We start from the raw sequence: 21649 nt of genomic DNA, 5'->3' as shown, positions 1-21649 counted from the left end.
GTGAGAGCCTACGTGGGCTGAGCTCCTTGTAAGCAATGTGACTGGTACAAATCTGATCTCCAGCAGGGGTACAGAAGGCAACAAGAACAGAAAGTGTTCAGGTCACTGGCTGGAGGATATGCTTGAGCCTGATCCTTGTTTGTAGGTACAACAAAAATTCAAAGGCTGCAATACTGATGACAGGCTCTTGGAGCATAGAATGGACCCGCTGCTGGCTAGATCCAGGCAGCCTTAACTTTGAAATAACCTTTTGTGTTTTCCCCACTGGGTTATATCCAGATATTGTTTATTTTACTAACCCTTAGTTTTGGATCTGTTTTATGCTGGGGCAGTTTCTTTGAATGCCAGCAGTAGCTGAACTAGGATCTCTAGATAACACTGCTCCAGTGTTTGCATATGAGCCTTATGTATTTCCGTTCTGCCTGGGAGGATATCTAGCGTTTGAGCATGTATTAAAATATCATTGTGGGTTATAAATTGTTGTTGCAGGCAGTAACGTGGTGCCTTGGATTTGCATGCCCTGGACCGCTACATAAAATGAGTGATTATGTACTGAGTAAATTTATCTTGGTCCTACTACTGTTCTTTTGTGAAAGGACAGACTTGATGTTGCAGGCTGAATTTTGCATATGGTATGTGCAGCTAGTCTTGTTTCATAATAACTTTAGAGCCATTTTATGGCAAGGTGTTACCATGTGGCCTCGTAACAGCAAGTTGGTGTGGCTTACTTAGCCCAGTGGCAGTAGTTCTCCTAGACAGCATTCTCAGGTTGAAATTGACAGTCTACACAATAGGCTTTAGGCTGTGTTCAATTCTTTTTGTGTTATTTCCTCTCCCTTTCACTCATCAATGACTGCTATATCATTTTTCCTCGGTACAGAAGAGAGTGAGTTATTTCCTTCGGGAAGCATCTTCTTGCACATAAAGAAGTGAGTTTGAGTAGTTCTGTTTCCTGCTGCTGTGCTTCCATCACTAGATCAGCTCCTGTTTTGCTTCTGTAGTCTCTTTTCAGATGTGCTAAACCTGGCATTGGTGAGCTGCTGAGAATATTATAGGACAACTTCATCTGTGCCTGTTCTGGTGTAAAGAGTAGATATCAGCCTGTTTCATCTGGGTAACAGACCCAGGTAAGTGGCGGTTGGGTGCCTCTGGCATGTCATGAAAGTAGGGTGCCCCAGTGAGTATTATTTCCACTGATGATTTATTTCAGTATCAGTATACAAGATGTGCCGAGATATGTACATGAACATGTATAACATCTCTGTATGAAATGTTGGAAGTGCCTGCTCTTAAAGAGGAGTTTGACTTGCTCAGAGTTAGTCTTGTGAAGTGTGAACATCAGGATGGGCAATGAAACTCCTGTTTTAGGCAGTGAGAAGAGGGAGAAGCTGCAGAGGCAGTTCTGCTCTCCTCAGGCTGATGTCCATATGGTTTACACACAGGTCACTGTGGCCATGGATAGACGGAATGAACTGGCTTTGGGGGAAAAACTGCCTTTATAGCTGGCTTTCAGCTGGTGCCTGGCTTTCAGATGGCTGAAATTCAGTGTCAGGAGTTTCATGGGCAATGTTTCACCCCAGCAACAGTCTCTAATGAAGTTGCAAAATTTTATTTAGCAACTTTGTCTCTCATCAGATTATTTGTATGTATAAACTGTGGATATTGTGACTGTAATTGCGTCTTGCCTTTACAATGCGTTATTCTGAGAAAACTTTAAGTACATTTCTCTTGCCCAGCCCCATTGCATCTCCATGTGCTTGTTATGTTCAGCGGAGCTTTTCTTAGAGAGGAACATCTACAATGTGTGGAACAGAAAATGAACAGAAGTACATTCCTAAAATGTCTGTTGTGAAGGAAAAGAGAAGTATTTTCTGTGAAGAATGCAGCAAAAATTAACAGACCTACAGCAAATTGCCATGTGAAATGTGCTGCTTTTAAGAGGTTTCAAAAGACCAAAGGAGATCATGGAAAACAAATCATTCTGCTAATGTAGGACACAGCTTAGTCTATGAATGTTACTAGTTTTTGGAAACTTTTTGTAATCATGTAAAACTCTTTCCTAAATCATCTGGAACTTTTTTTCTTTTCCTTTCTTGGCTTGCTTTACATGTGTAGCCTTTTATTTGGAATGAATAGCAAGGTGGCTGAAAGAAAGAACTTGTTCCAGAGAAGGCAAAGGAGACTTTTTCCAAAGCTAAATGTAATTGAGAGAAATGGAAGGTAGAGTTTTGCCCCACTTTAGGAAACTGTATAACCTTAAGGAGCTGGTGTGGCAAGCAGCGAAAGAACAAGAGACAATCATGCTAAATCAGATGCAGGTGCAAGGAGATAGTTGAACTTTGCCCAGAGTCATTCCAATGAGTCATATGTATGTGTCTGCCTCCTAGCAGCCTGAACTAATGAACTTTAAAAACTATTATCTAATTAAGATAACAAGGCATTTGAGGAAGGATCTTTCCCATCTGGATGATTTTATTGGATCTGCTAAACTGTATGACTTGGTTAGCTGTAGCCTGCCTCAATTGAAAGCTACAGCTGGTGGGAGAAGATGGAAGAGGTGGCCTGGAGTGAGCTCCAAATTGCAAAATTTAAATCCAGATCTCTTTCTCTTCCTTTCCGAAAGGAGAAGAGTCTGGGCACATGCCTGACTGGGGTGTTGTTTATTCAATAGTCATCTCACTTTAATGGTCGTGTTCTCTTCTGTAGTTGTCAAATGTTACGGTAAGAATAATGGATGGGAAATTGTTCATTGTGTCCTGAGTTGATATGGATCAAAGACACGTATACGTATGTGAGTGTGTGTGAACTTCATTTTCTCCTGAGGAGAAGTCAGATTTCATGTCATGCCCCATGGCAGTGGGGAAAAGGTACTGCTGGGGGATGTGAAACAGCAGACATCAATATGTCCAATCTATATTGACAAAAACATTCCGTATGCCAGTCAGAATACAGTCTTCTTCCCTGAGACTGAGGGCAGCTGTCTGCTGCTGACTTGTGAGGTGTTTATGAGCAAATAAATCTTTATCTTCTTTCTATCTGCTAACATGGATGCACTAAATTAGTGGAAAGATGGAGGAGGAAGTCATGAGAGCGTGCCTGCCAATGGTGGTGTTTTGCTGAAGAAGTTAACTTCTTGGTTCTTCAAGAAGTTAATTTCAGTACTGTTTTTCTTACTATTTGTGTAATATTATTAAAATACCCAGAAAGGGAAGACTTAGATTTCTAGGTATTGAGTCAGACTATGACACCTATAGAACATTTTTAAAGTAATAATCCTAGGATGGTCCTAGTCACCAGTGGAGAGGCAAACACACCAGGGAGTCTTTTGCCTCATACGTCCTGTGGTTTGTGGTCTGCTAATTAGGTCAGTTGGTTTATTTCAACTGGACAGAGATTTGCATGCTTACAAAAGAAGGTGTGGCCGTTTCCCTGCAAGAAGATGGCACTTCTGAGTCAAGTATTGCTCTTTCCTGATGGTATTTTCACAAGGCGAAATGATGCATGATAATGATAAATTCTGGTAAATACCAGAAGTCAGGTGTAGAAGACTGAAATTAAAACACAATTTTGCAGCCATTTATGATTGGAATGTGGACAATTGCTTTCAGTCAGAGAGAGACTTGATAAGAGATTATTGCAATTTAAACACTGATTGTTTTGCTTTTCCTTTTGTGTCGGAATACATGGGAAAAGGGAAGAGTTCCCTGTGGCGAGTTGAGCAGAAATTTGTCTATATTTTTTCTTCTTTGTAACTCCTTGCTGCTAATTATTGCTGGATCACCAATGTCTGCCACTGCTTGCATTAAGAATGTACCTGTGTTGTTCCAGAATGTTGTTTTTTTTTCCCCTTAAGGTCTAAGCAGCCTGTGGTTTCATCAGTCTTGATGCAAAAAGAAAAATGACAGTCATTAGCTCGGCCTCTTTCTAAGCCGAGGACCGGGGGGGGGGGCATAGTCTGGCTACATTCCCTCACTCCTTTTTGTATCCTTCCATCTTAAACAAAAACTACGGCATTCTTATGACAGGCAAATTTAATTCCCTGGCACTCCATGAGGCTCCTTCCTCCCACCGCTGCCTCTTTAGAAAGCAGCTCAGCATTTAGGACGTTCATATTATATGGTCCTTGGCTGTGCTACTAATTTCCCATAATCTCTGCAAAGAACCAGTATTGTCTGATTTGGGATGCCTTGCTTAGAACATTAAGTTGCCATTCCCTCCAGGGCTGCACAAGAGGGAAAATGCTGTGCCCTGTGGCTGGGGTTTTTAGGATTGGTACTTCGCTGTCAGTGTAACGTTTTATAAGTTCCTTTTGTGCATTTACTACACAAATTTATTTTACTCTTTGAATCCATCCATTCTTATAGATACATGGAGAATTTCTTTTACACTAATTAAAAACATATTACATGGCTTTAGACTAAGCCAACCGATGCAAGGTTTTTTAAACCAAAATTATTTTCAGCTGTTTGTGAGAAACAAAATGGGTAAAAAGCAGCTATTCATTTTTTTTGTGCTCTCCCTCCCACATTGATAAATTTGACTACATTTTGTTTGTTTCTTTTTAAAGAACAAAAATCTGGTTTTGTCTGGTTGTAAAAGATTTGTCAATTATTGTTATTATTCACCAGTGAAGGTTGGTTGGGGCTGCAGTAGGTAATGTACCTCTTAACTTGTTTTCATTATCACTAATTTAACCCTAATTCTTCTGTTAAAAGTTTTAAGATGGATTTAAATGTAACATATCGATACATTAAAAAACCTCCATTTTTTGCAGTAATAACAGTAGATTTCTGATTTACTACTGAATAGAAACACATAGTGATTTTTTTTTCTCTGTAGTTGTTTTCTTGGTTGTTTCTTTTGATGACAGTGCCACCGAATGCTGAAAGTAATGGAAGTTTAAAGCTTGTCACCCCTTAGACCTTGATTAATCTGGATTTGTACTCAAACTGTGCCTTATACCCTTGTTTCAAATGAGTTTCTGGAGCACAGGTTTCTTCTAGGCTGCCCGTTTGAGCCTCTTCTGGCGTCCAGAGGGTTCAGCCCTGAGTAAAGTGAACGTGACAAAATCTGTCCTCTGGGGCTGGGAGTGGGAAGAAGGAGCCTGGAATGCTTGTGCAATGAAAGGGAATTCAGTAAGAGGTTCCGTGTTCTCTCCAAAGAATTCGTTACGTTTCCTAGGAAAGGCCTGATACTTGTTCCTAAAAACTGTTAATTGGATTGAATACGCTTGCAAACAATCATGGAATTGGTAACAAAGAACTGATGGAGCGGATGGACAATGCCTTGTTCTGAGCTCCAGGATAAATGACAGTCCAGTGCTCATTATGAACTGCTGGGGTGTTTCTCCGTAGTTAAGGTTGGAACTAGTTTCCCATTGTATTTTGTTTCATCAGGTTATTTGTTTTGTTGTATGAGAAAACTTGGATTCAAGGATGTCTTTTGTCAGCTAACTTTATTTTTAACAAAGCTTTTCCTGTGTGTTTTCAGTGCTAATTGAGGTCCATCAGTGGCTATATGATTTAATGGCCTTAATAGGAATCTAGGAGCGCAAACAAAACAGAACGCTATAAATCACAGCATGCTCAGGGAAATGTAATTCTCTCTCCGTGGAGAGGTAAACGGCAAAATTACTGAGCTGTGTTACATTGCGTTCTCTGCAGGTCATCCAAAGAACTGGGATTTCAGATTTATCCGCTTTTGTACAATGATGTCACATAAACTGAGTCAAGAATAAATATCAGTGACTTCTTTGTTTCCTTTGTGTGGCCGTAACCGGTGCTGCTGTTGTTGGAGACCTGCAGCTGCTTACAGTGCTGCTGCAAGCTTACACACAGGTATGCAGCCGGTAATTGAGCTGAGCGCTTTTTCTGGCAAATACTGTTTTAAGATCATTGAAGATAAGTTGTTTTTAAACTATCCACCTGCCTGTGATTCTGGTAACCAAGGTAACTTGCGCGTGATATTACATGCAGATGCCTTACTTTGACTGGGACAACCTACTTTTTATTTCATTGTCAAGTAGGTGGCAACCGTGCAGGATTTTTTACATGAAGATGTTAAGAAGTGCTGTACAATTACTAGTCTTGCTGAGCGTGTGAAATACAGTTCTATTAATCTGTTTTTAAACATTCTATGTTTTATTTATGAATTTAGAAAATCTAATCTATATCCCCTTCTACCAGTAACGCAAATTCAAGACTTAAATAAAGAAACACTACAAACGTATTCACAGATGTATACCAGCGACAGTTGCAGCTGAATAGGTGTTATTTCCCATCTTTTCTCTTTTGGCCTTGTGAGCTAGAAAATCTAGGGTGCCATCTCAGACTAATTGTACTGCTGGAGTACATGCATTGTACCTGGCTGAGGGATGTCTTTTCATGTACTGAGAGATTTAATTATCAATATATCTCTTGACAGCATTTCAAGAGTGATAGAGAACAGAATAAGTGTGCTATTTTTAAAGCTATCGTTGACATCTTCAAAGTCCATGGGATGTTGACAAAGCATAATCTTACGTAAAATTCCAGGGTATGATATTGAGAGCTGCTATCAGACACTGAATAAGGAAAAAATTATTTGCAGAAGCAAGGAAAGAAGCTGTGGATGGCAGGTTATTCCTTCTTGGGATAATGTGTCAAGAGGTATGTGCATTATTGCTGCTCCTTGCATCTTCCTGTTACCTTATACTTAGAACAACCTTCTGTGTCTCCTGTGCCACCCCTTCCTGAAGGGAAACCCATGCCTTCTGTGAGTATCAGTTTCTGAAGCTGGTCAGCTGCTAACCCGTGTTAGTCCACATGCTGCTTCTTTCTCCACACTTGGAGATTTATGGAATAGGAAGGCAGTCGGTTGCTCTAATCGGAGCAATACATAGGGTGTCCCTTCTGGGCTAGGTGCAACCCGATGTCTGAAGAGCAGTTTGTGTTCTGGCTGCGGTCAGCACCGAAGGATGTACAGGAGGTGAGCCAGGGCTTCCTTTTTTAGAAGAAAAGTTGCAAGCTGTTTCCTTGTTGTGTGGGTGTTTTTTTTTTCTTATTTGTGTTAGGAAGAGGTGAAATTTCATAGTAATGAGGTAATAAATTTGTATCTGGAATAATACTCGGGAAAGCTGGGGGAGATGCAAATTAAAAAATGGCCATCAAAATAAATTAGAACATTTCCAGTTACGATGCAAAACCAGAAGCTAACACTTGAAAGCAAAGAATCACATCTGCTTTCACTGAAGTGTGCTTAACTTCTTATATGTTGTAGTATCGCACGTACAGTCCTTGAAACAAAATGCAATAAACCTTCTGCCACATTTCTTTTGTTCTATTGACGTAATAAACCATTTAGGATTAACATTTGTAATCTGGTGCTGTTTACTGGATTGAAGTGCCGCTGCCTAAAATGTGCACGCGTGTTTACTGTCATTCCTCACTACCTGTATACAAGTGACAGCCTGGAGTTGTTGGCATGCAGCTCTGACCTGCTCACGCTGCCTTGGTGTGGACATGAAATTCCTCTGCTTCATTTGCAAATATTTTAGTTTTAAACCACAAAAGCATAACCAATTTTTGCATTGAAATGCTTTGATATGGTAATGATCAAAATATGCTGTGATTCCAAATGAGGTATACAAACTTTCTTGTTCTTGGCATGAAAATATTACTCCCTGGAAACACCTTGTGTGTCAAATGATGGATATGTTCCTGTGATTTATGTAAGTGATTGTCAGGAGGTTTTGTGGCTCATCCAATTTTAGCAGTCAAGTACTCTTTCCTTGTCACTTATGACATACTTGATGAATTTCCGTGATTAGCTAACGTGCTTCATAATTGTCAAAACTTTGCAATGGTATTCCTTAGAAATATTGAGAAGGGCGAAGTCAGTTCTGCCTCCCATTTTTTTCTGTACAGGCACTCTTTTTTTTTCTTCCCAAATTGTCTTTTCTATACCTGGTACATCTACCCTGTCTAGTAATCTTTGCAGGCTCCTCCCTTTGCTTTACTTAATGCTCCCTCACATACATGCTTCGTCTGTTTTTCAGGGAACAATTGTGCTATTCTTTACTCAGGCGCAGTAATACCTGGGTGCTGGAATACTCCAGTTGTGTTTAATGGGACTGTTTTGGTAGTAAGATACTGCTACTAAAAATGCAACACTGAGGTTTTGTATCTATTGCTTTATAACTTGGATTTTTTAGAGAAATGCCTACACCTGATGTTTTCATACACCCTCGGCCTCCATTTTATGTCAGCGTGCACCTCGCTGCCGTGCTGCCCAGTGCCAGCGCTGAGGAGACCGATGGAGTACGTCCTTGCTGTCACCGCAGAGGTGTTGTTGTTTGTGGTGTCTTTCATAAATCTTCACATTTCCAATTCAGCAATTTTGGGTTTCGTGGCTTGCATGGCCCATAATGGCCAACCTCTGCCCCGCACTGCGCACTCTGAGAAGGACCATTATGAGCGCAAGGCCGACTCCTCGCTGACACTTTCTCCCCCCTGTCACTTATCTGTCTGCCATAGCTGGCAGATTATAGTGTTAATTATAGTGCAGGAAATGGAAAACGAAGGGAAAATGCAAAGAAGCTTCCCAGCCCTGCTCTCAGAGGAGACAGAGAGGGGCTCACGTGCCGGTGCGGGGTGGAAGGCGCGTCTGAGGGCAGTGCTGGCTGAGGGAGCAGTGAGCAGCACAAACAATTAACACTCCTTGTTTTGGTTTATGGGGGCCTGGAAGTGCAGCCATGTTTGCCTGGGGGCTGGGGAAGTAATAGCAGGGAGATGGGGAAGGCTGCTGCAAGGAGACAGTAAAGGTTTTGAATTAAAGGCATGGGACCAAATTCCTGTAAATCAAGTGCCCAAAATGCTAAATGATTTTTGGAAAAAAAGAGGAGGAAGAGAGTTCTCCTCCCCACATGGAAGGCAAAAAGCTGGGGCTCTGCAGAAAACTGGGTCCAAGGCACAGCTGGGAGGGCAGGGCCCAGCTGGGGTTGCTGCTCCTGAGGGAAACGCTGCCTGGTGCCCCCTCCATTTCAAACCTTTCTGTGAACTTGAGACTTACATTTCCTTCAGGCAAATTAAAAGTGAGCCCACTCTTCCTTTGTCTCATTACTGCCTCTCTGTAGCAGCAGGAGCATTTTATCTTCTGGAGGCAGTGGCTGCAGTGCTGGGGGGAGGATGCCATGTGGCATGGGCAGTGCAGCATCCATCAGGAGCTCTGCAGATGTGAAGAAAACAGTAAATACAGCCATTGTAACATGGTTGACCTTGTATGTGCCAGGGATGCCTGAAAGTTAACTGTGAGCAACTGGTGCAGTGCTTCTTGTTGCTGAAATAGGTTTATAGGATTTTCATATTTTTTGCTTTTCTTTTCCTGGGTATAGTTTTGGAATTGAAACCTTTGTCCTTGGAAAGTCTCCACAAAAAAAATAAAAGCTCTCTGAGATGAGAAACCAGTAATGTGCTTTCTGAATTGCTTACATAAATAACTAGAAAACTCATTTTCTTGTCTCTTCAGAGCATCGCATCTCGGTATATCAGGGGCTCTGTGGTGCTCCAGGCTTTCCCCTGTGGCCATCCAAAGGTCTGTGTGTAAATACACCGTGGGTTTGCAGGAAGGCTGCGATGGTGAGACCCATCAAAACATGCAGCGAATGAGTGAAAATACTTCTGCCGGTCTCTCCACTACCTCCACTGCTACTCCCTTTCTGCAAGGTTTAGCTTCTCTGCATATTCAGCAAAAGAACACTGTATGTTTTCACTGAGAGACTGGCACCTGTGGAAATTAGCCCAGGAGTCAGGCAGTGTGGTTGCTTGCTGTGTGGAGAAGAGGCACCAAAATGTTTTTAAGACTTTGAATATTCACAATACAAATTGCAAAAGAATATTCATGGTAAAAATTCCTCATAGTTGCTAATTCCTAGATGGCTGCTGATCAAAGGCTTGGAAGTATTCGCGTTGGTTTAAGCAGGGATGAGTTTATGGCAGAGCTGGCTCCTTCTGAAAACTCAACCCAGTGGTGGTTACCGCATTGCAGGACACATAGTGTAAAAGTGAGAGGGATGGAAAGTATTTTAAAGCGTGTAGAACAAACACCGATGAACAAATAAGGGCTTTCTAAAACCCAGTAAACGAAGTCTGCTTTTGATGCACCTGACTGCAGATGTTATTTTGAAAGCTGTCACTTCAGCAAAGGAAGGAAACAAAGTCCCTGTAGGTGATTTCATCATCAAAATTGGTTTTACAAGAACGTAAGATAAAAATAAAGCAAATGTTAAAGAGAAGTTCTCATTTTTCTATTTAAAGGCTTGGCTGCACTAACAGAGCCGTCTGACAGCTCTGCAGTACTGGTATGCACCCACTGAAATGTATCCCGTGCAGTGCATCAAAGCCTGCCTGTTGTCCCCTGGGCCACGAGGAGCGGCCGGGCGCCCGGACACAGGCATCTGTCACCTTGGCATTTAGGCAGGTCACTCACTGCCCTGAGACTTCAGAGGGAGCTTTCTGGTTGCCTTTGCATTCCTTGATAATTCCCAAAAAGCCCACTCCCCTGGGCGATTGATCACAGGGCTGCTATCAAGCGAATTCCTGGATGACACGTGGTGTCAGCTTTCCTCGTGCCCTTCCTCTCCGCCCCGGCGGAGGCAGGCGGCCGTGCCTGTGTGTGCAGGCCGCTAGGTTCCGCGGGCTGGGGCAGCGGGTGACCCGCGGCCATCCAACAGCGAGTTGCCACCGCCGAGCTGGCAGCTGGATTGCTGGTACGCGCTGCGCTGGGGAGCTGAGGGCTTTAGGGCTGCATTGAGCCGTGCCTAGGAGGCCTGCTTGCTTGGTGCATTCCCACCTACTGCAGTGCATCCAGCAGCGCCCTTCTAATGCGCTGGTGCCTGTGCGCGCACATACATGTATGCACACATTAACCTCCAAAGCTGTAATTTCCAGTGGGGTCATAATCTGCAGTTTCTTTTGTAAATTGCTGGCTGGAGAGTAAATTTGAGGCCTTTTTCTGGCAGGTCACCTGCAGGGCAGGCAGCCAGTGTGAATTTCCCTAGCCCTGCTCTGCAGGTGACCTAAATCTTTTCACCTGACTGGGTTTTCCTGCGCAGCAGTGACACATCTGAGATCCTTCCCTGCTCAAGCCTAGGTTTCTCTCTTGAGCAGACATTACCAAATTTGTCTGTGAAGTAGCTCTTACACTGGAACCTGTTCGGTGACCTGAACCGCAGCTCCCTGGGGACTGAGCTGAGACCGGCACCGCTGCCTTCAGCTGTTGGCCTCTCTCCGCTCAGCACTGTGACAGTGTTCAGTCTACAGCTGTTCATCCACTTGGGCTTCCCTGTTCTTCTCACGTTCCATATTCATTCAATCTTGCTTTACATAAATTGCAATATAGATTAAAATTTCCAAGTACTGTAGACTGGCAAACACAATGTTATGGGCTGTGGTCATTTGGGAAGTTGGAAGTTTCCTTCCGTGTTCATAGTACTGACATTGGCCCTGAAATGTGTTTTGCCCATCACGGCCACTCTGGCAGATGATAAGCCTCTGTGCAACATTTTGTGACAATGATAGATAGCATTGGGAAGTGTTGGATACAGAATACGTTTTCCCAAATACATAATAGAAAGTGAGGCAAAAGCTAAGTGAAATTTCTGGCCAGCGTAAGAGAAATGGGGATCACAAGAAAGTCAGTGACCGGCTTTTAAGAGCGATGCTCGCTGCTGGAAAATCTGGATAAGCAAACCAGTTAGTACTTACGAGAGAAATGAATTAGATTTTTGTATATGAAATTAAATTGATTTTTCTAATGCTTACAGAGTTTGCTTCTTAACAGATATTAATCAGCATTGCTAGGAGAATCACTCGATTTTCCTGATGCTTAAAGCAGCTGGGACGTGGGTTACAGCATGGAGGTCTCCAGGTAGAGGATGTAAGAGGTGGGATGTGCAGAAAGGTTGGTCAGTGCTGTGCTCCTTTAGGTGAGACTGTTATGTTCTTTGCTGGGAGCTGAGCCTGGAGGAAGGAGGCACCTTCTGCTGGGAATACCTGTAAATAATACTAGGGCTTTCTTGATAATTACAGTTATTTTAAAGTTGTCTTTCTTCTGATGTCTTTTCTCTGCCTTCAGAAGAAGTTTTGAATTCTGCTGTTCTCTGTGGTTTTCAGCACCTCTTTCTTGGCCCTCACTTGCAAAATTCCTCCAGGCAAACTGGATAGCTCACCTGGAGCTGGCCTGGGGATCCACGCATGTGAAAGGCTCCTTGCTGGGCACCTTGCTGGGCAGCGTTGGAGTGCTTTAGGACCCCTCAGATGGAGCAGCCGGGAACCTGAAGGCAAATCAACCTCTGTCCCTGAACTCAAAGTACGTAAATTAAAATGTGAATGGCTTCATCCAGGTGTGAAGTGGCCTTTAGAAGTACTGGCAAGGAAAGAAGTGGTGGGAATTGGTTTTCACATTTTGGAACGCTGTCAGTTTGTGCCTTTTAGAAATCTCTCTTAACTTTTGTTTTACCCATAAGCTTAATAAATACCTATTTACATCACCGGGTTAAATGTATGAGCTGAAGAACATGCATTAGGGAAAAATCTGAACAATGGCAAAAGAAGTCTTGGGTCTCGCTGCCAGTCGTTATATAGTGAGTCAGCTTGGATTCTCTTGGTCAGGTACAGAGATGCTGAATTTGGGATCCCCCACATGGGTCCTGTGGGAGAGCTGCAGAAGGCCGGAGCTGGCTGGGCAGAGCCGGATGGTTGGGGCAGCCGGGTGCCCGCCCTGCCGCAGGTTTATGGCCATCTGCTACAAGAAAGGCTCGAGAGGTGGTATCCAGAGTGACAGTTTACATTCAGGAAGTTCTCACCAATTAAGGGCTTTCTTTTTAATGAAAGTTTGCTTTTGCACAGTGAATGATTTATGACGGGGTTTTAAATGTATTGCTTTGACTATGCCTACACACTTTGAACACCCTAAATAAAATCAGAAACCTTTGAAACAAACTCATAAATATTGTCTGAGCATTCAGAATATATTGCCTTCTGGAGGATGTGTAATGTAGTTTATCACCAAGCAGTTACAGGAAGATATTTGAACTATGTAGATGTTGTTACTTAAACCTCCAGTAATATAATTATTCCATTTGTTACTGAATCCTGAAGTAACCTCCAGCCCCCAAGATCTGAAGTAGTTAATGCCAGGGGGTATGTGCTGTATTTTAGGCTAAGCAAGCTATTTTAGACAAGGATTAGTTACTTGTCTTTTGTCTAAAGTTTTGCAGTTGTATATTTGGAGGAAAAAAGAAAGATTAATGTTTTCTGCTTGCTCATATAATGCAGTGAAATTTTCTTACTGGATTTTTGGAAGCATAAATGAAACACAGTTAAGGAGAAACTTCTCCCTCCTTCCACCCTAGAACTGATCTGTCAGGAGCAGAGCCGTCACCAGACGCTTTGGGGTAGCACGCCAGCACCAGTCGTGCAGCTGCTGCACCGTGCATGGCAAGTCACCAGGAGTGCCCGTACAAAGCAGACTTAGGCGCGTCCAGCGGATCACTGGGTTAGCTGTCTGCCCGCTGCAAAGCTCAGTTTTCAGAACGGAGAGCGACACGGCACGTGGGGCCAGCTGGCTGCCACAGGGCCTGTGCTGGCCGCAGCGTGACTGCAGGGCCACCAAATGAGTTCTGGGCCTGCTGGGCTGTGTCTGCACGTGCTGCAGAGTGGGGCCCTGCAGACATGGCTGCTTCCCTTCAGACTGGGTGAGCTGTGCCAGAGGCAGCCTGGGAGCAGTAGCTGGGTAATATCTCCTTGATTCCTCTGTGCTGTGGGCCTGCCATTTGTGTGCCAGTCCTTGCTGAAATGGTTTAAGCCACGGAACAGAAGTGAGGGTGTAAACATGCCAGAGGACTTCATCAAAAGCCTGGGGCTGAACTGTGTTTCGGGCTTTTGTGTAATAGATACTCTTTATAGTGGGTAATGACAAAATGGTATTCCACGTGGGAGTCCTTACAGAGTTTTGTCCTTTATCCCAAATTAATTATTGATGTGAGAGAAGGGGCAACAGTAAGAGAGGGCTTATTTCATAAAGAATTATCGTCTTCTTAAATATTCTCATTGCAGACTCTAATTTTCTTTTACTTTGAGCACTGGCTAAGTAACTTTATATCATTCATTGATCCTATTTTCTTGAAGTATTTGCATGGTCCATTGCTTTTGATTTGTTAAATAGCACATTTGAAGTCCTGTCAAGCACACCCATTCAGGAAAGCTGTGCCAGCCATTCATAATTTTACTTGATATTAAACTGTACAAGTTGCCTTTGAAAAAAGTAGCTTGTAGGGCTGCATTCTCCGTGATTCTTTTGAGTCTCTTCCAGAATTATAGTTGAAATGCATTTCTGGTTCTACCTGAAATTTTAATTTGGTGACATTTGCATTCAAAAGCCTTTTTGTGAGGAGAGGGTCCATGTGCTACAGAACATCCTGAGAGCAAGGAGTTAACAGTACAGCTGTGTTTCCCTCTGAAGGTATGCATCTTTGGATATTTGGATACATTTTGCTTAGTGGGCAATATTTGTGGTAGGTGGATGGTTGGACTAGATGATCTTAGAGGTCTTTCCCAACCTTAATGATTCTATGATTCTAATCAATTCTGTCAAGACACTGAAAAATTCCCAGTAGTCTTTGAGTTCGCTTCAGTAACTAAAATTTCTGTGTGACTGATTTTTTTTTTTTTAACTTTTAAAGGCAAACGATCTGATAAGCAGAGTATAAACAAGTGCCCAGGTGGAAGACAGCTGTTTTCTTGTGTTCTTGCATTCTTCTTGGAGACTGAAAGCAAAATTCACATGCCTCCCATGTCAGGTATTAGAACATGTATGTGCAAGATACTGTTGGAGGAGACGAACCAAATCAAGACTGGGAACTGCTGCACTGCCAATTAATTCTTCCTTTGATTCTTTGCTGTCTCTTACTATATAGACTGAGACATCACTGAATTAAGATCCTGGAGATAAATATTTCTCTGGCAAGTTTAGAGAAATTAATTTTAAACTTAGAACTGAAAACATTCCTATTAAACAAATTTCTCTTTCTTCTTATTCCATGCTGTGCTCTATGCCCATCTTTTGAACACTATGATTTTTGTTTGGGGAATTTATTTTTTTTTTAGTTTGTGCAGTTGTTGCAGTGCAGTTTTGCATATGGCCGTAATCTGGCCTCAGCTACCCAGTGTTTCACTGCGTGGCAGTGATTTCCTTTCTACTGGTCCAAACTGTCTTCAGTGCACAGTTGCCACATTTTCAGTGCAGCTGGAAACCTTTTCTAAACTTAAAGTGCTTGTGGATGGAGGTTGTCTTTTTATTCTAGACTTGTCTGGAGTTGTGAGGTTGTTGTTAAACACTTTCATTTCCTTTAGGTGTAGAGGACTAAACCACGACAGCACCACAGTCCAACAGGAATTAGCAGACATTTTCCCAAAGAGCTTCTTATCTTAGTGTCAAAATTTAAAGCCTTTTTTCTTTTTCTTCTTTTTTTTTTCTTTTTAAGTGAGAGGAACCATTCCTTCCTTCCCCACCCCACTCTATGTACCATCAACCTTGGTAAACTGTAATTATGGTACACTCTCCTATCCTTGGTAATGTAGTTTTTTCTTTCTTGAGTGAAATATTTCTGCCTCCTATAACAAAGCACAGCCTTTGTTGGTGCCAGGGAACCTGCTGTTGGTTTCCAATGGGAAACTTCCATAGCCTAGAGTGAGCACATAAAATGGGATGGGAATTCTGATTCCAAGGCTTCAGAGCATCTGCGTGCACGAGGGCATGGCTGCCTGTGCGGCTAACACACCGTGTGTTAAGAATTAAGTACTTCACTAAATGGAAATTCGGCATTTGGGATTGCCGGCTACCTGTTCCACTTCGTGTATTGTGTGGCTGTACACAGTGTGGATCCTTAATCCTTGGTTTGAGAGGCAGTAATTATTGAGTAGATGCAGCATACGATGATAGTGAGGATTTTAAGCAGCTTAGTGATGGAGCAGTTTAAAGAATGTTTACTGGCTATAGTAACATTACTTCTGGTTGCCTGTCTTAATTCATTTCAGATTAATCTGTCTTATAGCGGGAAGGAAAATGAATCGAGTCAGTAACTTCAAGAGTTATGTAAAATCTGCACAGTGCTAAATAATTGTGCAGTTTTATGTATGCTGCTGAAATTGGAATGTCATTTTGACACAAATTCGCCAAAACAGAATGCTAGATGATCTGATCTTTTCCTCAAATAAAAGCCTTGAAACTACTACTTATGTACTGCTCCAGAGTTTAGCATCTCATTGTCTTCTTTCACAGGGTATCTTGGTCATGTTTGCGTTTCCATGTGGTAATTATCTAAATCTGTCCTCGTTTGTGCGTGTGAGTATGGGGGAGGCTTGGGGGGGTACATTCTGGAGGTGATGGCTGGAGGGGTTTGGGAGCGGGCACGTGAGTGGCGAACCCCATTCGGTAACGCTCATGTTGAACAAATAGCAAAATGAATCAGATAAGGCTATGACAAAACAGAAACATAATTGTATCAAAAGCAAACAGACTAAAAGTGACTAAATATTTTGGCAGGGAGCCCTGCTGAGGAAACTAGATTAAGTCTATCTGTTACATTGTGTGGGAAAGAAGAGGAGCTCTGGATTCTCCTCAGCTCCAAAACTCTTAAGCCTAAAATATGATTCTCTTTGAATGTTTAGGGCTATTGAAAAATTGGGAAAAGGCAAGCCAGAAGAGGATGAAGGATGCCAGTGCCAGCTGCTAGAATTTGGAGTCTGGAACCCCTAGCTAAATCTGTTTGCTCGTCAAACTTTCTATAGCTTGTGACTGTTAGTTAATTTTTCCTATTTATTTTAGAAACAGGCCAGTGGGAAAAGTCTGGGCTCCCGCCCTCAACAAAATAAATTATGATTTCATCATGCTTTGGCCTTATCTCTCTTGTTCTTTATTCATCACAGGGATTCAGATCTGTCCTGGGTCAGTTCTGCTCTTTCATTACATCCAACTCGAGCTTTGAAAACGTGGCAAAGAGCTTTTTTCAGTGCATGTTATCAGCTGCTCTGGCAGACTTCATTCAGTTTCCATAGTCACTTGGTTCCTCTTAAATTTCTAACTTTTTAAGTTACTTAAGAAATAATCTTTTTTTTTTTTCCCCTTTGATTTTTTTCCCACTTTGTGGTTAGTGTGAGATGCCAGGAGCAATCAATGCGGAGAATCTCAGCTCAGAGGTGTGGTAGTCCTTTGGGCCCACTGCAGACTTAGGGCTTTGTGTCTCCCACCGCTCTCTGCTGAGCTTCCAGAGCTGTGGCCGCTCAGAGGACAAAGGTTTGTGCTGAAAGTAAGGCAAGTTCCTGGATAAATTAAGTTAGGTTTTGATATGCACGGAATTGTATTGCATGCAATTATGACCTCTTTTTTTTTTTTGACATCAGTTTCCTTAGTGCCTTTCTGGAGGAGAATGTGTTCAGGCCAATCTATCTGTCAGTCTTCACTGCTACAGCAAGCAAAAAGGCAATATTTGGTGCAGTACTTCCAGTGCGTTAAATAGCATCTTCATCAAAGAGCAGAGGGAGTGCTTTGTTGTTCATCTATTACCGGTGACACTTCACAAGAAAAATTCCTTTACCTCAAAGGCTAAGTATGTGGCTTCATTCTGTCTGCCTGAGGATAGCATTTTTCTGTGGGTAACTGGATGCACAGACACTACTTCTGTCTTAAGGGCTGAATAATTTTGGTAAATGACGCCTATCATTGTGTTGCTCCATTGTCTGGCGTGTCGCTTGCTGCCTTGACCTTAGTTTGTAGCCTGAGATGGATGGCATGAGACACGCTGTTGTCTCAGTCCCCAGAGGAGAGTGCCGCACCCATCGCGATGGAGCCTGCGGCGGTGCAGAGCGGGTGCAGGAGATCCACTCATCAGGTTTAGGGGTACTCAGAGAAGGGGGGCAGCAGCGGGAAGAGAAAGGAGCTGTCTGATTGTAATATTGATCTTGGGTTAGGGAGGCCAGAGAGCGTGAAGAGGAAGCCTGCTCCTTTGGGAATCCCAGCAAACGGCTGTTGGCATGTGAGCATGCCTCAGGCCCGGCTCGGCCCCCTCCTTGCTTTCTGATACAATTTGCTGCTTGCACAGCTCCTGCTTCACGACCTTGACCTCTGCAAAGGTCTTTGCAGAACAAAAAGAAATAACCCTCGTGCCAGTTCATGCCGTAGCTGGATATTTACTTGCAGAAGAAAATGCGATGAATAGCATGTGCCACCTGGAGAAGTCTTTCTCTGTAAGTATGTGCTCGTGAACACAAATAACGTGTACTATGATAATAATACATCACTCAGAAAGGAGCACTTCAGTGCTTCTCTGTGTCTGCTAGGACATGAATTAAAATGAAGCAACAAAGATTGGGGGAAGCATCCTGTGGGAGGAAAATACACTGCTTTCTGCCTTTTCACTGGAGAATTGAGATTTACATTTGAAAACACTTGGTTCATCAGCTTTTGTGTCTCCATTTTGCCATTGAAAAAGTAGGTGAAATGGGATAGGTTGGCCGTGGAAAAGCAGAAATACAGAAACTGAGCCCAGCCAACATTTGTTTTTGGTTTGTTAAAACAGGCCATGCAGATGTACACGCAGTAGTGCCAAAAAAGTAACTCTCAGCAAAGTTGAAGGTTTTCAAACTTTCTGACAAACCCTAGCACTGATTTGATATTACCTCAGGACAGAAAATTCACTTCAGTGAAGCACCGGAGAGATTTCCTGTAGCAGTTTGTAACTTTTTAAGAAGCCTTCAGTCTGGATGCTTGACCTACCTTGAACTTGCAGAGCTTGAGACCTAATGAGGGTGGGTGCACGTGGGATGGGTGAGAGTGGGAGTGAGCAGCGCGGCAGGGATAGGGAGTGAGCCTTGGGCTTCTCTCATTTTTCTGTATTTCTCAGCGATTAGGTCATGAAATAACCGTTAGTACTACTGGGAATTTGTATGGATTAGTCTTCATCAACAGCATTAACGTGCACCTCACGACACTTAACGTGTTAACATATATGAGCACTGGCTTTCAGCTAGCACATCTGAGAGAGGAAAGATGGGGTTTTGGAGGTCATTATTACCACACATTCAAATAAAATTTACGTTGCACAACTCAAAACTCTCAAACAGATGGAGCTGGAATGGCTCCCAGCATCTGGTCAGGGCTCGCTTGGGAAAGGGGAGAAGTGCTGGAACCGTACACACTAGCTTTCTGCTGCTGAGCAGCCCTGCCATGCCTCTTGTGTTAAGTGAGGGAGCTGTGGTGCAAAAGGACTCTCTGTGCTACCTGGCACATTGGGTTTTGTCTTTCCTGGGGGATTTCAGGTGCACAGGACCATCTCTGGGCTCCTTGCATGTTTGTGGCAAACCTGAGGTTTGGGGGCAGTGGGGTGAACCATCCAGCTCTGTAGGCTTTTGCCATCTCCATCTGCCAGGGAGTGATGCTGGAGCATAAGGAAACACAGGACTGAGGTCTTTGCTGAATAGCAGAAAAGCAATGTGTTGGGCAGAGTTAGAGGTGGAAAGGTGTAGAAATAGTACGGTGACAGTTGTGAATCTGAAACAGTGTCATTCCTTGCCTGACCTCGAAGGAAAAGGGCTTTGAGGTAAGGCGCTTGCACAGGAGTTCTCCTGGCTTTTTTCTTGACTTGAAAGATGTGCTAAGTACTGCAAGTGATGTGTAAACCACTGCTAACATGGGAAGCTGAGAGTTTCTGCCATGAGTTGATACCTGAGGAGCCAGGCTGGCTTGGCTTCCCACAAAGGACAGCAAGTTACCTTGCTACGCAGCTCTTGCTTCTGCACTTTCTCCCTCGTGATACCCAGGTAGAGCTTTCATGTGGGAAACCCTCAGTGTGAAAATAAAAACAGTGGGAGGACTGTGCCCCTGGCGTTTCTTAACTTTGTAACCTTTACTGCACCTTACTTGAAAGGTCTCTCTTGATCCCTGGAGGTGCTCAGGCCAGGCTGGATGGGGCCCTGGGCAGCCTGAGCTGGTGAGGGGCAGCCCTGCCCATGGCAGGGGCTTGGAACTCAGTGTTCTTTGAGGTCCCTTCCAACCTAAGCTGTTCTATGATTCTATGATCCTATGCTTTGACATGTATTTTAACCCCATCGTGGTGCCCTCTCACAGCGAAGGGCCACAAGCATTATCTACTAAATCAGGAATTTTCCTAGTTCATAAACCACATGGTAAATTCTAACCTGACCATGTAAATAGAAAAAGGCCTGCTACCCATAATTAGCACTGTGTTCGAAGCCTGGGCTGCTTGCATATTGTTTAAAGAATGTAAGAGAAATGAATTTCATCTGCGAAGCTTTCTCTGTAAGTAAAGGGTAAACCAAAAGGAATTTCCTGGGATTCTTGCATGTAATAGATCTGAAGAGCATTTGGGTTGGTAATGTGTTTAAAATACTGTGAAAACTGAACTTTAGACACAAAAATTGAGGTCACTCAGATTTCTTTTACAGAGAAATGACCACATATGTACCAAAGAAGTGAATTTGTCTGGATATCTGCCACTGCCTCCTACATCACTCTTCATAGAAAGCATTTTCTTCCAAACATAGCATAATGGGAACTCATAGCTTAACAGAGCCTCGTGGTTTAGATTCCTTTGAAATCACCATGCAGACATGGGGAAAAAGATGTTTAAAATTCTTTGTTTTTGACCAAGATCCTGTTACGTAACTCAGGGGCTCCTACAGAAAATGTGAAACAGAGCTTAAAGAAACCATCAGTTGCCAAAGTCTGTGTTATAGTTCAGGCAGGAACGATGCTGTACTCGAGAGGGTGGAGGCTAGGGGAGGAGCTTCAGGATTAACACACATTTAATCATAATTTCTGATTTAATCTTTTTTCTTGGTAAGAGGAAGTCTCTCAGTTATGTGGAAGAGGACCCTGAACTAACAGTGTACTGCTCTTTGTGAGCAAGGCTTACTGCAGTGACAGAAATGAGAACTCTTCTTGTTGAAATGGCCCAATGGTCTTCCCACTCATACAATTTTAATGGCATGAGAGAAACTGTGCAATAGTAGCCTTGGGCTCTTGTTAGTTCTGATCTTCGGTGTACCATAAAGTACACTTCCATGGGTTTTAATTAGTGGAAGCCCCCCAAAATAATCACATGGCATCTGCTTTTCATAGATCCGTTGCTCAGTTAACCCCAGAGCTGTTGTTCTCTGCAGGCTCTCGGAGTCCCAGGATGCGAGGACAGGACTGCACAAATAGCTTGCTGAGGCCCATCCATGCCCAAGATGATTAACGGAAATAAGGAGTCCTGAGTTGGCCAGTTTGGCAGTAAAGATGTGGAAAGTGCCATCTGCAGAGCAGCTGCTGGTTCTCCCGCTTCGATTAATTTATCTCAAACTGCGTAAGAGCCAGCATTTTTCCCCTTTGTGCAGGAAGGCGACCTTCTGGGTCCATCATTTTTCTCTGGCATGCGGGGGTGTTTTTTTCCCTCATCTCCTCTTTAACAAACCTCATTTCACAGCATGCTTTTAGCTCTTTTTTGCATCATTCTGCCACCTCGACAGGTTCTTGCAGAATTGCGGTGATCTCCTGTGTATGCACGGGTGGGTCCCCAGTGTCCTGCCCCTGTAGCCGCTCTCCTTTCTCACCT

At 43.2% G+C, this 21649-nt stretch overlaps 1 protein-coding gene and 1 long non-coding RNA gene across 2 annotated transcripts in view; both read left to right on the top strand.

Moving 5' to 3' along the window:
- Window positions 1–21649, top strand: part of EXT1 (exostosin glycosyltransferase 1) — a gene marked incomplete at its 5' end in the record, with an annotated part of 167385 nt that overhangs the window by 36236 nt on the left and 109500 nt on the right.
- LOC110395121 overlaps window positions 1–21649 on the top strand; it is a 62315-nt gene that overhangs the window by 15915 nt on the left and 24751 nt on the right. Inside the window, exon 2 of the long non-coding RNA XR_002436177.1 lies at window positions 1002–21649. This exon is cut by the window's right edge and continues 24751 nt beyond it. This is a non-coding gene — a long non-coding RNA (uncharacterized LOC110395121). The remainder of the gene's footprint in view (window positions 1–1001) is intronic.

Source organism: Numida meleagris, chromosome 2, assembly GCF_002078875.1.
Source record: "Numida meleagris isolate 19003 breed g44 Domestic line chromosome 2, NumMel1.0, whole genome shotgun sequence".
Lineage (NCBI taxonomy): Eukaryota > Metazoa > Chordata > Aves > Galliformes > Numididae > Numida > Numida meleagris.
The sequence above is the reverse complement of the archived record's forward strand: the minus strand, read 5'-3'. Positions and strand labels throughout refer to the sequence as shown.